We start from the raw sequence: 17,642 nt of genomic DNA on the forward strand, positions 1-17,642 counted from the left end.
AAAAAACGAATAGGCCTATTCATTTTGTTCTATTAATGTGTAGACTATTGGCTAGGCCTATATGAAAAAACAGCCGTAAGATAAACCTGCCTATAGGCTAGCGGGCCACCATAGCAAGTGAGAGGGAGCCCGATCGAGGCGAAAATGGCGAAACAGACTATGATAAAAACGTACTTTATGAAACCAAGCTCAAGCTCTAACGATGAGGAGAAGATGCAGTCTGAATCTGAAGAAATTGAGGCGACTGATGCCGTGGCTCCTCCAGCTAAAAAACCCTCAAAACCCAGAGGATACCGGGATGAATGGAAAGAGAAGTTCCCCTGGCTGCGTTTAGATGGTGAAGACAAAATGTTCTGCTCACTCTGCGTGAAATCGGGGAGAAAGAATGGCTTCACGAGAGGAGCAACAAACATGAGAATATCAGCTCTCACTGATCACAGTCGGTGCAGTGACCACGTATTGGCGGTCAGTTTAAGGCAACAGCAAACCCCCATGAAAGCCCACAGTGATCATGCTAGCGAAACGGCTAACAAGAAGCTGCACTCTCAGCTACAAGTTGCATTTCACATGGAGAAAAATTGCATCGCTGGTCATCAGTATGTAGGATTGACCGAGCTACTGAAAGCAGTTAAGGCTCCAGATTTTGTCTCGAGTGAGGGCATTTACCGGCACAGCGACTCCGTTGATGACATGGAAAAGGCACTGGAAGACGTTGTGATTAATGGACTGGATGAAAAACTAAAGGGGAGTGACTTCATTGGACTTATAATTGATGAGACAGTAAATATCACCGTGGACAAGAAGCTGATTATATACGTGAAGTTGGAAATAAACGGAAGAGTTGAGACATTAATGTAAGGTAAGGTAAGGTAATTATGATGTGCACTCCGGAACCGCACAGTGTATATTTGATAAAGTGGTGGAGGTGATCGGTGAGAGAGGTGTGGAGCTGTCCCGCGTCATTGGCCTGGGCTCAGATGGTGCCAGTGTAATGATGGGGAAGCGTGCTGGAGTTGGTGCTCTTCTGAAGAGAGAGAGTGCGTTTTCCATTCAGGTGCACTGTGGTGCCCACAGAGTTGCGCTGGCCGCCCTAGATGCTGCAAAAGCGGTGGACCAGGTAGGAGCCTACAAGCGCACAGCTGCGTCTGTGTACTCTTTTTACAAGCACTCAGCCAGCAGGACCAATCGTCTCCGTCAGGTGACAGCAGCTCTCAGTGATGAAGACATGACGAGCCTAAAGCAGCCGTGCGCCGTCCGCTGGCTCTCCTTGCACAGGGCAGTGGAGGGTATCAAACGTAACTGGCCTGCTCTGGTGATGGAGCTAAATGAAGAGGCTGAACGAGGAAATGCCCAAGCCCATGGCCTCCTGGGTCAAATCCAGCCATACAACTTCATCGCCTGGACTCACGCACTGACTGATGTGCTACCGGTGATGACCAAACTGAACTTGGTTTTCCAGAAAGATGATGTCAATCTGGCCATGATCCGACCAATGGTTCACGCATCCGTAGCAGCACTAACACAGCTACGAGATGCCCCAGGTCCGAAAGAAGAGCGGTTCCAGGCAGACTGCCAAGACGGCCTGTACAAGGATGTCAAAGTGACACATGCAGGTGACCGGTCCATTCAGGCGTTCAAAAATGCCCGAGCACGCTACATCCACATCTAATAGATGCCCTACACGAGCGATTCCCTGAAGATTCTCTAGATGTAATGAACAGCTTTGACATCCTTCTGAACCCCTCCCAATACCCACAGACACAAGATGGTAAGTAGAAGCTAGGCCTATTTCATTTAGCCTAGTTAGCCTAATTAAATATCCCTTTTGAATAACCTAAAATGCTCGGCTAAATTGGGAAATGTAGCCTATAGCAAGGCCGCTGATCGTTTAGGCTAATAGTAGGCATAGGCCTACTCATCATAATAACTAATAATTACCACGCTATAGCCTAATAACAACAGTAATGAAAACAGGATAACATTTAAACCTTACTACTTTTCAGTTAATCACTATATTTGTAGCCTACTAAAAAGGCTATCACTCATTATCATTCACTCCGTCCATCCCACACAGTGCTTAAAGAATATGCCGAACCGGCCATCCGGACCATCATTGGTCATTTTGGCCAAGAAATGACCAGCGAGGACGTGCCAGCACCAGCCACAGCCCCTCTTAACGATGCCACAAGTGTGCAACGCGATGCCATCCCGGTAATGACAGCGCTTCGTGGATATGGAGGCTTGCGTTTCTCAACCGCATGTGAAATCCTCATCCGAGATTTCCGTGAACTCTACCCCGAGTGGGCCACACTCGCCAAGATAGCCTCCGTGATCCCAGTGTCCAGTGTGCCAGCAGAGAGGCTTCTCTCTGCAGAACCGAATCAAAACAGCGCATCACAGTCGCCTTGGAGAGGACAAAGTCACACGGCTTATGCGCATTGCAAGTTGTGCAGAGACACTTGGTACCTTCGATTTCAAGTCGGCATCTGCAAGCTTCACTGCTGCGAAGAAGCGCCGTAAGGAGAAATAGGCTAATAGCGAGGCTTCTAAATGATTTTGTTGTTGTTTTAATTTGAGACTATTTTATGAGGCTATGATAAAATGCATCGGCCTATTCTTACACTTTATTTAGGCTAAGCCGTAGGCCTTAAATTAAAATGTTACGAGAAGCCTACATGTTGCCTAACATCTTGCACTTTTAAATAAAATGTCTAGACATGCATTGCGGCATTTCTTTATTTAGCCCAGCCCGCCTATCAGTTGTTTCTCTACAGTTATATCCTCCTCATCCTCATAGCCTACTGCGATGTCCGTGGTTATAATGACGCTGTTTTATTGATAAAAAGGGTAGGCTAAAACTGGAAAGAGAAATTAGTAAACACATATTACTGTCGCGAATCCCAAACCAATTAGCCTACATCCTCAAATCCGATTCATGCAATTGAAATAAACATTCATGTTCTAGCCTACAGTCGCAATTCAAAGGTGACTATTTTTGTGGCTGTGCAATTACATACTGTATAGGCCTAGCGCATGGAATCATGACAGCCTATCACACATTTAATCATACGGATGCGAAATAAGACAATAAATGGCATATATAAGCTACACAACGGCTGATCACTGCGACAAACACCTATAATAGGCCTAATATTATATTATAATATAATGACCGGAATTTCTCCAGTTTGTCCGGAAAAGTCTCATCTTCCCGGACACATTGACCGGTACCGATTTTCTCTAACGGAAACCCTGCGTCATACACACACCCAACAATACGTAATAATGACAGAATGGGCAACCACACTTGCAATTTCCCCAAATTGCACATTTCTAGTTTCAGTTGTGCTTTGAAATGCAGGAAGCACAATGTTTAGAGGAGTGATGCAGGAAGCTTCCAGGTGAGTGAATTCCACCCAAGTGTAAGAGGAACCCTCAGAAACAGACTGCAGGAGGACAGATGAGATAGGGCCAGGGAGAAGGATTTATGAAGATATGAAGGAACTGGGTGGAGATGGAGGTACTGAAGACAGGTTTTAATAAATAAATGAGGACATTTATAAAGAGTGCAGGAGATTCGGTGACAGCTGAAGAGCCTGGCACTATAGATAGATGCAACGTTTTGGTGGAGACAACTGACTCCAGCGCAGCTCTCCTCTTTCTCTTCTCTCTCTTTCCTCGGCAGTCTGGCAGGCAGGCAGACCTACTGTACATACTGGCATTAAGCTGCTGTCAGCTCACACTCACACATGAGAAGGGAGACACTTAGAGGTCAAACGCCAGACTGTATCGCCTGTCAAACACCAGCAAGGATGATTACCATGACAGGAGAGGGAGCAGAGAAGGTAATCTACTGAGGGATTTGGACAGCTAAACTTCCCCTGACGAAGTCTAGGTCCACCAATCCAGACAATGGGCCTCATTCACCAATATCTTTTTAAGTTCTGTTCTTAAATTTCTTCTTAAGAACGTTTCTAAGGAAAGCTCCCGTCTGATTCAAGACGTGTTCGTAAACCGCTGGAAGAGTTCGCACCTGCCTGCAAATCTCATGGTTTCTCAAGTTCAAAGCTCGTGGCCGCTCACATGAATTAGCATAGGTAAACTCCCCGCCAGCCCCATATAAGGATATGCAACTCTAGGGTCGTGCGCAGATGTCACTTCTCTGAATGAACACCAGTCATTCGCGCACACGACTCGCCAGCTTTTCGATAGCATAATGGTTTAGATGGGGTTGTGTCAGTTGCGTTAACAAGTCACAGGACTGCATTTCGAATCCAGCGTAGGCAATCAAAATCTGATTTTAATTCAGCCAAGTAGGCCTCCTACTACGAGGAATTTCCCTTGGTGCATAAACATAGTGAGGCAAACAGGGCAAAATGTCAACGTGATAGAAAAAAAAAAGTAGGCTATATAGCCTACACAGCTGTCAAGCAGTTGACAAAAGAGGTACCCTACTTATCTGATCTTGTCTACATACTGTATAGAAATGGTCCTTATTGTCATTTGTAAATTGAGTATTAGAGTTTCATCTGTAATGACCATAACCTTGGAGCCGGCAGCAACATTTCACTTCCCTACTAACACAGTGGGTTGCAGCAACGTTGCACATAAGTTGTACTTAGGTAAGTTGCAACGTTACCATCAGGCGATGTTGTGACAACGTCCATCTAAGGTCGAAAATAACTTTACCCTCCTAAGTCTAATTAGACTTTTCTGCAACGTTGCAGAAACATTTGCAATATGGGTCCCTGCAACGTCATTAAATAAACGTTGCAGTGACGTTGGATTAAAGTCCTATTAGGCTAGCAATCGGGCTATCCCGTGACGTCACTGCTTGCTGGTTCACAGTTAAAGTAGGCAGGATTCTTTGCCAAACTGCTCCTGTCTTTTTAATTTTTTTTTAATTTTCGCTTATATCCTTCATATTGTACTGTATGTTGAGGTTAATAACGCATCTTAGAAATGTTATTGATTGTATATTTCCCTGTTTGTTATAAATTGAATGCTTTTTCATTAATTAAAAAAAATTCTAACTTTTCGGTGTCGACCAAGATATCATTTTTCAAAAGACGTGTCGAGAAAACCCATTCATTCTCTCGGCATTATGGAACGCTTCCACTAGGGGGCGATGAGATCACTTTCCCTCCCTATAGATGGGTTCGCCGCCTACGTCACAGCAGAGCGAGCACGCAGCCTCTTTGGGAAAAAGGAACGAGCGAACGAGGAACGAACTCGCTAGCTACTCGTTTCATGTAGCTAATTATGCCTCAAAGCTGCTGTGCTGTGAACTGTACAAACAGAAAAGGACAAGATGATGGCCTCAGATTCTTCAGCATCCCCTCGAGATGTCACCCTTTTCAGAGGAACCGTCGAAAGCTGTGGTTTAAAGCCATAAAGAGAACAGATTGGGGACTAACAAACACAGTGTGGTGCGCACTTCAGCTCTGGTAAGTTATACCAGTTACCTCGGGGTTTTTTTCCTCATCAAATTACATTGATTTGACTGTTGGTTTAGCTATTTATTTGTTTACTTACCGGTAATAATTTAAGTAAACAGAAGTAACTCATAACCTGCACGCTAAACTAAGTTCAGGAATTGGAAGCCCAATGCTAGCTAGCTAACGTTAGCTAGTGCTAGCTAGCACGCTACCTAATGATAGCTAGCTAACGTTAGCTATTGCTAGCTAGCACACTACCTAGTGTTAGCTAGCTAAGTCAAGGCCCGAACTTGACTAACGTTTAGACAATATTGCAAATAATCCGACAAACTATTGCAAACCTTTTTTCTGTTACTGCTGGCTTTGTGTTCGCCGCGAACATTTGCAGAAACATAAGCAAGCGAAAGGTCTGAGCTGGTAGTTTGTGTTAGTTAACGTTACTCTAAAATGGCCGCTGCACATGTGAATTGTTTGTTGTTTGACTCTGCTGAATTTGAGACTCACATTGGGAGCTCACTCGTGTCAGGCTTTCTAAGGACATCACGAATCTTAGGCTAATATTACATAGGCAACAGTGAAGGCGAAGCCAAGATAATGCTTTATATATTTTCCATTTGTCTGGAAAGTGGGAGACTGAGAACAATGCCACCCACGAGGTAAGCGGGTTACCGGACAATAGCGTTAGCTCGAAACAAAGATGGAGGCAGCTTTGTTTGCCACATTAGTAGTATCGGTGGTGGATATTGTTGGAGTTCGAGTCAAAAACAGGCGTTCCTGTTAAAACTGAAACTGCATGTTTGTGTTGAAATGAAATGTCTATGCCTACTGCACACTGATAGTTGGACTATTTTTTATTTATTTTGAATACCATTTTACTCATCTTGCAGATTTTTCAAGCTTGTCCCATGTGGGCGAGCGGGGCCCAGGCTCAATGTATAGCACCCCAGCCAGATCTTACAGCACCCCAGCCAGACCAGGTAAGAGTGGCATGTACTGCTGTGGTGTCTACCTGTCTTGTCTTTATTTAGTTTCCCTCCAAATGCCAGAAGCCAAAGCCAACACCATAAAGTTTCCTGCTAATCCCTTTAGGTTTTCAGTTAGCTCTGTGATTGGCTTTTTTAGATTGAATACCATTTACTCATCTTGCAGATTTTCCGAGCTCATCCCCTGTGAGCGAAAACCATGCGAGCCCAGGCTTCATGTATAGCACCCCAGCCAGACCAGGTAAGAGTGGCATGTACTGCTGTGGTGTTTTGATGTCTACCTGTTAATGTCTTAATTTATTTTCCTTCAAATGCCAGAAGCCAAAGCATGCTGCCAACACCATACAGTTTCCTGCTAATCCCTTTCCTTTATCCCTTTTGTTTTTCAGTTAGGTCTGTGATGCCGTCGCCCAATAAAACGGCTCCAGCACCATTGACTCCATGTAACCCTCTACCTAATCGATGCTGCTCTGCAGATGCTGGTATGGGACTACTTCATGTTGCATGCAGGGATATATTTTGAGTTTCATTTAGTTTTATGTCAATGTACTTATAGCCACATCTGTGTTTATCTAGATTTCCAGAGGTCTGTACATCAGCAGTTCTCAGAGATGCGGGAGCAACTCCGTGAGCTTGCACGGACTGTGAGGGAACTGGCCCAGAGCACGTGGCCTGTGGAGTCTGGAGCCCAGGGAGAAGTGCTGGATGTACTGAACCCTGCCCAAACGGACGAGGAGCTGCAGGTCTGTGAGGCCAGGTTGAAGGACCGGGAACATCAGAGGAAGATGGTGAGTGTCTGCAGGGCGGAACTTTGTCTTATTTTTGCAGTGCAGGTAAGGGTACAGTAAATGACTGTCTTTGTTTTGCAGACACAATACCTAGGTGCCATTGGTGGCAGAGACTTGGCGGACACAGTCCGGCGGGTGCTGTCAGCTGTAGCCACACATGCGGTGTGGAGCGCCTACAGTGTGCACGGGAAGAAGGGGAAGAAGCCACTGAAGAGTATGACACTCTTCAATGTTCTAACACGTAAGAAATGGTTCATATTTTGAATATTTTTTAATACATCGTCTTTGTTCCATGACCGATGTGAATTGAAACCATTACCTTTCTTGATAACTTAAAGGTGCAGTGATGGTCTCCATGCCAAAGGCTATGATGGCGTAGGTGGCCGCCCAGCTGCAGGAGACATTGAAACATGCCCCTGCTAAATGCAGAAGGGTAAGTGATGTCTTTTTCTTTGGTTTCTCCTACCCAGTGACACTGCATGGTTCCAAAGATTGTGTACCACTTTTTTGTGCATGTATGTGCGTTGTGTATTTACGGCCATTTCATTGTGTCTTTAGGTATCTGCAGAAGTCCGCCTGAGCACAGCCCATCCAAGAACAGTCCATCTGAGCACTCCCCAGCATTCTGATGAGGAAGACTTTCCTTCCTAGCTGCCCCCCAGCCCATCTGACGCCCACCCGCAGCCCATCTGAGCACAGCCCCCCCCCCCCCCCCCCAGCCTATCTGAGCACAGCCTGCCATTTTTTTTTTTTTAAATAACTTTTTTTGTAAATAACTTTTTGTATATTTTTTTTTTAATCCTTTTTGTTTTTAAACTTGTTTATCATGTTGCAGGCCAGACATTGTGTACTTTTTTAATAAAATAAATTGTTCTTGACTGAATGGTGTTGTCATAACTTTTGTACCATAATTTTGCTTGCTGCATTGACTATGACATTAATAGGCTCTTTGCACAAGCTCCACTACTTCCTGACACTCTACAGGTGTATTTCTTTCCTGTCCTATACTAGTGGATGGAAGTGATTGATCAGGTGTGCTGAACACCGGATTCATCGCTATTGCTATCCAATAGTATAGGACGGTAAAGAAATATGCCTGTAGAGTTTCAGGAAGTATAGTGGAGCTTGTGCAAGGAGCTGATTTGTTTTGTAATGCAAATTATAAATGTAGCCAACGGAAGTGTAGACCACGTTGCAGCAACGTAACAAAGTAATATATAAACGTGTATACAACGTTGCAGCAATATACATCGAAATCATCGCGGAAATCACAACGTTGTGTACACATTGCAGGCACGTTGCAGACACGTTGGACCTGCACGTTGCAGCAACTTGTGTGCAGATACCGCGTTTGCGTTGCATGCACGTTTAACTTGACGTTGAGTGGACCATACAAAAGTCTAAATTGCACGTTTCTGCAACATTGCTGCAACCTGATTGTGTTAGTAGGGTTAGCCCTTTTCAGTCCTGTAGTCGCATGCTCGCTCATGCCAGACTACAGTCCTTTTACCCTCCATTCAATAGTTGATATACCTTATATGGATGTTATTCTTAAATTGCAACTATTCCTCATTTGCTAATGTTCACAAATGTTATTTTATATTAGTAATTTGATAAGTAATTATTATCAACTCATTTGTAAAAGGTCAGTTAATATTTGTTTATGAGTTGTAGATATTTTTGGGACATTCTCAAGTTGCAACTATTCCTCATTTACTAATACTAGTGCACAGATGGATGGATAGATAGAAGCGAACAACAACAAACTTCTTTATTTGTCACACTGTGTGATAGGCGGCACATCACATGATGTAGGTGACGATACACACACAGACAAAATGGCTGGAGCAACCACCGATTAAACTTCTCTGCTCTTACCCTACTAACACAGTACGTAAAACTGACGGGACACATTGGTGTAATTGTGGTAACTTTGCGACGTCACCAGCAGCGGACCTAGCTGACACCTAGCTGACACTTGCCTTTTCAGTCGCAAAATAACCAAAATAGCCGTCCTCAAGTACACTGTAAGGGAACGTAGCCGCCACTGCTGCTTAAATCCGTAACTACGATGTAATTAAATAACGTGACAATGTGGTTAGATCACAGTCCCAATCTGACTTTATTGGAAATGTGTCACAGTGGGTCAGAACATTTGTAAATTACTTAGGTTTTAAAATAAATTTAGAAGTCATACAGTTACAGAATTGTAATAATGAGGAGAAATCCTGCATGTCTGTTTTGTGTGTAATTTCTCATTTACAGTTAATATTAACACTAAAGATTTGCAGTCTAGGCCTAATAAAAAGAATGATAAAAAATATGCCTATGAATAAAGTCCTAATTTTGCAACCTAAATGTGAGCAATGAACGCTGAGCATTGAACGTAGAATGCAAGGCATTGGGCTACTAGACAAACAAGTTACACACTCTGTGCCAGTAGGTGGCTGTATGCACATTAAAGTTTGCGATCCGCCACTAAACCCAGCGAAGGAGAAGAAGAACGGTAAACTTCCGCCCCGTTTGAGACAGAAGGAGAACACGCTACCCCGCGACAACACAGATCCTGTAAGTATCTCAATTTCAATGTATACATACATACTATGTATTTTGGTATCGTCCCAGATAAAACACCAACGTTATGTGCAAGCTACCCTATTGTAATGATTATCTATATGCAGATGCTCTTTCCAATGTTAGCTAACTAGCTAGCCAGCTAACGTGATTAGCCTTTTTCGGGCATGGTGGAGTCTAGTAGGCTCGCGCGAGCTCCTGCACGTTCGTACTGTTTCATCGCTTGGAATAAAATGCGATAATTAGCTTACTCATTGATTTCGCATTAACCCACGACACCGTTAGTATGTGTTTGTTTTTAGGCATTCATTTTTCCGAAGTTAACGTTAACAGAACACTAGAAGCCCCAACAACGGAGCTAGGCTAGCTAGCAGGATTTGTTATAGCAGCCATCTTGGCTCATTTTGTTACAGCAGCCATCTTGGTGGATTTCATGTTACTCTTAACTGTTGAAATGGTTGCTCATTCTGTCAAACGGGTAAAGAATTGTGTACTACGTTTTCACTCACATACAAATCCAAATTTTGCATAATAGGTACTCATGATGTGGACTACTAATAGAGGCGCTAAGACGGGGACAGGCGTGGCCAGGGGCAGTCCTGGGACAGCACCACAGGCTCTGTGAGTCTTGTTCAGTTGAATGCCCTCATGAGTATTAACAGAAGAGCACCATATACATATGCACACATACACTCTAACATGTCGCTCTCTCCTCAGCTCAGCCCAATGGTCTCTGATGGTTCTGTCTGGCCAGCCCTTAGGTGGAGAAACACCTGATCATCAATAAAGGCACACGTAAGTACAAATGCACATACGTTTCCATAGACGGGATAAACAAAAGGGAATATTGATATTGAGTTAATGTTAGCGGTAGACATGTGAGATTCATAAGACGCATCACTGACGCCAGTGACGCCACAATATCAGGGAAATTGAGCAATTGCTTCCCTGTAGTGCAAACTTGCAAGATTCGCTCAGTTATTAACCCTTCTTGCCTTTTTTGTTGTTGGGTTTCTCTCTCCTCCTTCCTCTCTGTGCAGTTCTCCTGTGTGCTGAGCCGCTATCCCATGTATTGCCACTGCTGACAGGGTAGAGCTCAGCCCCATGCAGAAGTGAGTGATGAGGAGAGGGAAGATCATTTTCCCGTTTTTTTCCCCTCCAGTTTTAGGAACCGTCTCAAGAATGTGTTCCCCACTTTTATGCCTTTAAATCAGGGTTAGAGTATTCCAGGTGTGTGGCCATGGCCATGAACACCAGTAGAGGAGGGAACCAAGTGTCTCATTCTCTCTCCACAGTTGTGTGGTTGTAACCCCCCACTAGCTACATATTCATTCAATCTTTATTTAACCTCGTGAATCAATTGAGAGTAAGCTCTCATTTACAATGACGTATAATCACTCTATATTTGAACTTGTACTACAGGTGAGATAATCCTTTTTAATGGTCTCTCTCATTCGCTCTCCTAGCTGTGATGTTAGAGTTGTGCAAGACTTGGGTGTTCTCCTGCTCTGAGTGCCCATTCTCCTATACCTCCCAGATCTACCTCCACAAGCACATCAAGAGGAGCCATGACAACCTCTGTCTGCTGAGGAACACACAGAGCATTATGAAGTAGCCAGTGCCTTGGCGAAGGTGTTTGAGCAGCAGTCATCAATGGATTAACTCCCAAGACACAAGGAAGAGACAGCGCAACACACGCTATGACTCCAGTGACAAAGGTAATATAATAAAGTGCATTCAACAGTCCCAAAAGAGTACTACTTGAGTTGACTAATCTGAGCTAATTTACCTCTACTATATGTTCCAGTGCCCAGGCAGCCGGTCGGCAGAACTCAGACCAGACCAGCTATGCCAGGTGCCAGAGCCGGAGGCCATTTTGTAGCCATCTGCGTAAAGTTACTGTTGAATTGCATAGCTGAATTGGTCATTGTTTTAAATCCAGTTTAACTATTCATGTCTTCCTCTCTGCTTTCCAATAGTGTATTTGCGTCCTGTACCGCCTAAGATGGCTTGTGCTTCATGTTGCCCGCACCGGTGGTCGCCATTTTGTAGTTACTGTTGAATAGTATAGTTGAATTGGTCCTTGTTTTAAATCCAGTGGTCGCCATTTTGTAGCCATTTGCGTAAAGTTACTGTTGAATTGCATAGCTGAATTGGTCATTGTTTTAAATCCAGTTTAACTATTCATGTCTTCCCCTCTGCTTTCCAATAGTGTCCTTATGCTTATGTGTTTAACCTAAGTTGGTTTTTTTGTTTATTGTGCAGAATGTACTGCGTTGTCGAGTTTCTGGAGGAGGGTTCTGTGGCGGCTGTCCCAGTGTCGTGGCTCCGGGAAGAGGTAAGCGACCAATGTGGTTTCTGATAAGAGTGCTGTTTTCCGATTGTACAGGGGAGCAGGTACTAACAGTTATCACTCACAGGGCAACTTGTGTTACTGGACGGAACACAAAAGCAGCCAACGCATTAAGAACAACGTGGAACCAAATCCTGCCTGGAGACTCCACAAAGTTCGCGTGTTTAAGGACTCCAATACTCGTAAGCTGTGTTCATGTACACTGTTAATCATTATTAATTATTCAGAGGAAATAAGATGGTTGAAATGTATTGATTATGGTACTTTCTACACAGCGCTTTATGAAATAGCCAGGGCCATGACGAAGGTGTTTGAGCGGCAGTCGTCAATGGAAGACCAACAAGACACAAGGAAGAGACATCGCAACACACGCTATGACTCCAGTGACGAAGGTAATATAGTTAAGTTAATTCAACAGTCCCTAAAGAGAACTACAACCTAAAGAGTGACTAATCAGAGCTAATGTACTCCTCTAGATGTTCCAGTGACCAGGAAGCGGGTCTGCAGGGGGTCTGACTCCAGTGGCGAAGGTAATATAGTGAAGTTCATTCAACGGTCCCAAAAGAGTACTACTTGAGTTGACTAATCTGAGCTAATCTGATTTTATTTACTCCACTAGATGTTCCAGTGCCCAGGCAGCCGGTCGGCAGAACTCAGGCCAGACCAGCTATGCCAGGTGCCAGAGCCGGAAGGCCTGTCCTGCCAGTTATCAATGCAGGTATACATGCATGCATGTTTATGTTGGTGAAATGGCTATGCATATTTGCACACTGACGGTTAACTCAGGGTTTTCTGAAGACTCATGTACTCAGTTCACTAATTCGCTCATCTCACTACTTGGCAGTAGATGTTCATCGCCCGGGTCCTGTGAGCCCAAGCCCTTCAGCCCTTCAGACGTAAGGAAATGTTTAAGTAAATGATTGTCTTTATGTTTTGCAGACACGATATCTGAGTTCAATTGGCGGCAAAGATCTGCCAGATGTGGTCCGGCGGGTGCTGTCAGCCGTAGCGATACACAGAGTGTGGTGTGTGTACAGCGTCCATGGGAAGAGGGGGAAGAAGCCTTTGAAAGAGATGACCCTCTACAATGTCATATTACGTAAGGGATTGTTCATATTTTCGCAAAATAATACATTGTCTTTGCTTCATGCCATGTGCATTGACACCATTCCATTTTTGGTTAAAAGGTGCAGTTATGGCCTGTAAGCCAAGCACCACTGTGATGGAGGTGTCTGCCCAGCTGCAGGAGACGCTGAAACATGCCCCTGCTCGATGCAAAAAGGTATGTGATGTCAGGCAGTTAATTTTCTTGTATCCAGTGACATGGCACGCTTCCAATGAACGTATGCGACTTGCTTTTACAGCCATTTAATTATGTCCTTAGGCATCTGCTCCAGCCCAGCTGACCTCCCCAGCCCAGCCCCTGACCGCAGCTCCAGCCCTGACCACAGTGGAGTATTCAGATGAGGATGACCTCTTCAGCCCAGACCGATTCAGATGAGGGTGACCCCCAGCCCGTCTCCCTAAACCTGCCTTTCCAGCCTGCCAGGATGGATGCCTTTTTTGTAAATTTTAACTCTTTTTTTTTGAGGGATACAACGGTCTGTTCCCGGTCTGCCTGCCACAGAATGCGCACTTTGTTTAATTTTTGTTTTTAGAACTTTTGCAGATAATGGGTTGCTAGCCAGAGCTTGTACATACTTTTTTTTGCTTTTCTGGCTATGCGTAATGTGACAGACCGTAAACCTTATCCTTGTAAATATGTATACTTTTAATTTGTAATGTACTTTGTGAAATAAAATGTTCTAAACTGTTAATGGTGTTCAGTCTTATATTGGTTTGTAGCATAATGCTTGCTGCTATATCCCCATATAGCATTAATTCGTTTTTGTACTGGTAAATGCTAAATATAGCCAGTGGTTCTGCAAATGCTAAATATAGCCAGTGGTCAGGGTTTAGTAAGTAAGTGACCATATTTGCACCGTGCGAAAAAGACGTGCAGACCAAGTCATATAAATACCTGTAAATCTAGTGTCAGCCAGGTGAGTTTATGACGGAGGTTCCTGCCCACGTTTTTTGCACGCGGCCGCACCGTATTTGCACCGTGCGAAAAAGACGTGCAGACCAAGTCATATAAATACCTGTTAATCTAGTGTCAGCCAGGTGAGTTTATGACGGAGGTTCCTGCCCACGTGATCACGTGCGTTCTTTGCACGCGGCCGCAACTTCGGAATGACGTGTCGTTCTTACGTAGCGTCTACTAAACGGCAGATCTCGCGTTTCCGTAAATGGCCGCGTAATTTCCGCACGCGGCGCACACGAATCGTCACCTATAGCGGCCGTATGTCGAACGTTTGCGCAACCTGCGTGTGTTAGTAGGGTAACCCATCCCGATGTCCTTCCCCCATTCCGTAGGCAGCATGCATAGGACGCGCCCAGGGGCCAACCAAGTGCTCCTGTCTGTCTTCAGCAGGGACGGACAGCGTTAGTGATCTGTTCTTCTGCATGTTTTTCGTATTGAGCTCTTTATGGTGGAAACCCTTGCGAACATGGGGAGACCAGGCAAACTCCGCACAGAAAGGCCCAGAGATCCTCTTGCTGTGAGGGGACAGTACTGTGTCACAGTGCCACACATTAGCAGTTTTGGGATTCAGTTTCTTGCTCAAGGACACTTCGGCACACTCCGGAAGCTAGGTGGATCAACTACTGACAAATACTTAGTAGCTTACCAATTGCTTGTTCATGATGTAAGTCATAGTTTGTGGATGGTCTATTAGCAATTTATAAGGGACAGTTGTAAAAAATTAATCAACTATTAACAAATGTTTAACACATCATTAATAACCCATTGTAGATGGTCTATTAATTATTTATAATTAACGATTTATAATGGGTAGTTTATAATGGGTAGTTATTCTAAAGTGTTACCTAGCTTTTCTATTTGAAGAATGTGTTAGAGTTCGGTTTTGGGACCCAGGCGCAACAGGAAAGGAGGAGGCAAGGAACGGTAAAGCCCGGAGGGGCGATTTAATAAGATCACAAAGGGGGATGTGGTAGTCGTACAGCCGATGGTCAGGCAGGAGCGTGGTAGTCGTACAGGCGATGGTCAGGCAGGAGCGGGGTTGTCGTACAGGCGATGGTCAGGCAGGAGCGGGGTTGTCGTACAGGCGATGGTCAGGCAGGAGCGGGGTTGTCGTACAGGCGATGTTCAGGCAGGAGCGGGGTTGTCGTACAGGCGATGGTCAGGCAGGAGCGGGGTCGTACAGGCGATGGTCAGGCAGGAGCGGGGTAATCGTACAGACGTGGGTCAGGCAGGAACTGGAGAGATGAGGAGGGGAGGCAGGGTGAGTGAGAGTAATCACAAACGGGGAACGGGAAAAAACACTACAAAATACGGGTAAGGAGATTGTAGGCTAGGCTATACTTTACCACAAGAGTATTATGGTAAGATCTGGCGATGAGTGGAGTGTAGACCAGGTTCTTGTAGAGGTTGAAGGTGATTGCAGAACGAGGGACAGGTGTGGTGATGATAATTGGAAACCGGTGAGTAGAGCCGCGCCCGCGTCATCGTCGGAGACGAGCGCGCCGTTCTTGTCTTTGCGCACGGGCCGATGTGCTGGGCATGTCGGGATCCAACTCTTCGTCATCGGAGAGGGAGGAGACTGCCGAGTCCGCGGAGCTGGCCGGAGACGGGGAACGCCCGGCAGTGAGGGGAAACTCCGGCGAGTCAGAACGTTGTATGCCCGGGCCGATGCGACGTGCGGTAGAGCGCGTAGGACGCCCCGAGCGCGCAGCGGGCCCAGAGGGGAGAGAGGGAGGCGGTTGTGGAGGCGAGGGCATGCGAGCCGTAACAGAATGCCCATCAAGACTGTGAGTTGATTTTCATAAACAGTAGCTGACAAAATGACAGAACCACACCTCCGTTGATTTACAACTCCCTCCAGAGTCTTGCTTTTCAACCTAGCCCCCAGTGACTTGAAACACTGGAAATCACGTTATAGTAATGTTATAATCACGTTATAGTCCCAGTATAATCATGTTTTTTGAGTGAAAGCGTTAGACGGATCCACAATTTTATTTTCTCTTCCTGCTGAAAATATCACTGCACAAACCTGAACAGGCATCTCCTGCTGTTCCAAAAATGCTAAAGGTTAAAGTGTTACTCCTCCTACCGGTGTGCCAGAATAAAGGAAGATCTTGCTTATTCCCCTCTAATATTCACAGTGAATTCGAAGCCAACATGCTTTGCCCTTTTCTCTCTCCCTGCCATTTCGGCCCATCAGTCTTGGCTCTTATCTCTGACAGGGAGGGCCCTCTCTCTCCATTCTCCAGCTCTGACCTCTAGACAGATCTGCTGCCAAGCAGATAGACACTGGTGCAACAATAGTATATATGCTCTGCAGCTGCCTCACAAAGGCAAATCTGTATCCTAGTCACTGATACACTATACACTTATCGAGTTGATTTTGATATAAGCTTCATCATTTATACAGTTTTGTCAGTTATCATTGATTGGGCATTTGGTTACTGGAAGTCGGTCAATATTTACAGATCGACTACAACCTGAACAATAGGATCTGTTCACATACTGTATGTCTGTGAATTATTAAAAAAAGAAAATGTAAAAAAGTGCTAAATCTATTTATTTGGGATATCTGTTAAATAAAATGCCCCATCTTACCACTTCTTGCTACAATAAATTCAGGCCAGTACTGAACAGGCTTTTCTCTCCAGCAAATAGTTGAAAGGGGAGCATGGAAACTGAAATATATCTGCGATTGTGTATCAAAGAGCGATTGCCAGTTCACCAGGGGGAGAAATATCTGAGAGCAAGATGGAAAGAGTATTGTGGTCAGGCCCATTGTGCATTGTGCAGCAGTGAGCGATCGGGAGCTGAGGGTTACATTAAGACCACGAGGGAACTTGTTTGATCTGCTCACCTTCTCACTGTCACAAAGCAGGGAGACAAAGCATCCCGGGGTGGGTGGAAGAGGACGAAGGCCTGAGCTGAGGATAGGAGGCATTAATATAGCAACGATCATAGCTGAGAACCACTCCGCCCCTCGCAGATAGAGCAGCAGACGAGAGGTCAAGCTTGTTTCCGCCGCACACCCAGAGCAGTGAGAAGGCTGACGGGGTCGGCTGGCTCCGGTGGGGCTCGATAAGCTTTCACCTCAGCCTGCATGAGCAAGCGTCAAAGCCAGTTTGCATTTCAACAGGTCTTGTGTAGCAGCGTCCACCTGAGAGGCAGGGGCCCACTGAGCAGGGCAGAAGGCCATATTGGCATCTGTCAGAGATCATTACCTGCAAGCACTGTGAAGCATGGTGGCTGTCAAGTACGCCTGAGAACCTAATACAAGAATGTATTGATTGCAATTAAGGATGAATGCATCAGAAAGAATCATGGGTGGCAGTACACCAGAGGCCATGTTCTCTTCAAAACATTCCTTTGAGGAGAGACTGGCTTAGTTATGAATCATTTATTATAATCGATATCAATATGTCA

The sequence above is a fragment of the Borostomias antarcticus genome (assembly GCF_949987555.1).
Source record: "Borostomias antarcticus genome assembly, chromosome: 8".
In the NCBI taxonomy this organism is placed as follows: Eukaryota; Metazoa; Chordata; class Actinopteri; order Stomiiformes; family Stomiidae; genus Borostomias; species Borostomias antarcticus.